The following is a 279-nucleotide window of genomic DNA, read 5'->3' as shown; positions in this document are numbered from 1 at the left end:
GTCTTGATGCCCTGCCTCCAGGCCACTCCAAGACCCGCCTCTTCATCTCCCACTGCGGCAACCTGGGCACTCAGGAGGCCAAGTACCACGGTGTCCCCATCTTAGCGGTGCCACTTACCTTTGACCAGCATCGCAACGCCGCTCGCCTCGCCAAGAAGGGCTGCGGCACCGTGCTCAACTGGGAGAATCTCAGCCTTACGAACATTGTCGATAAGGTTGATGAGCTCCTTAGGGATGACAGGTTGGTTTCTCGGTGTTTTGTCTAGAAATTTCTTGTGA

The 279-nt window shown here is 55.9% G+C and overlaps 1 pseudogene; it reads left to right on the top strand.

Annotated features, from left to right (window-relative positions):
• Window positions 1-279, top strand: part of LOC119588874 — a 24,330-nt pseudogene that overhangs the window by 19,747 nt on the left and 4,304 nt on the right.

The sequence above is a fragment of the Penaeus monodon genome, chromosome 24, assembly GCF_015228065.2.
Source record: "Penaeus monodon isolate SGIC_2016 chromosome 24, NSTDA_Pmon_1, whole genome shotgun sequence".
NCBI lineage: Eukaryota > Metazoa > Arthropoda > Malacostraca > Decapoda > Penaeidae > Penaeus > Penaeus monodon.
Note: the sequence above shows the minus strand (reverse complement) of the source record. Positions and strands in the feature narration are given on the sequence as shown.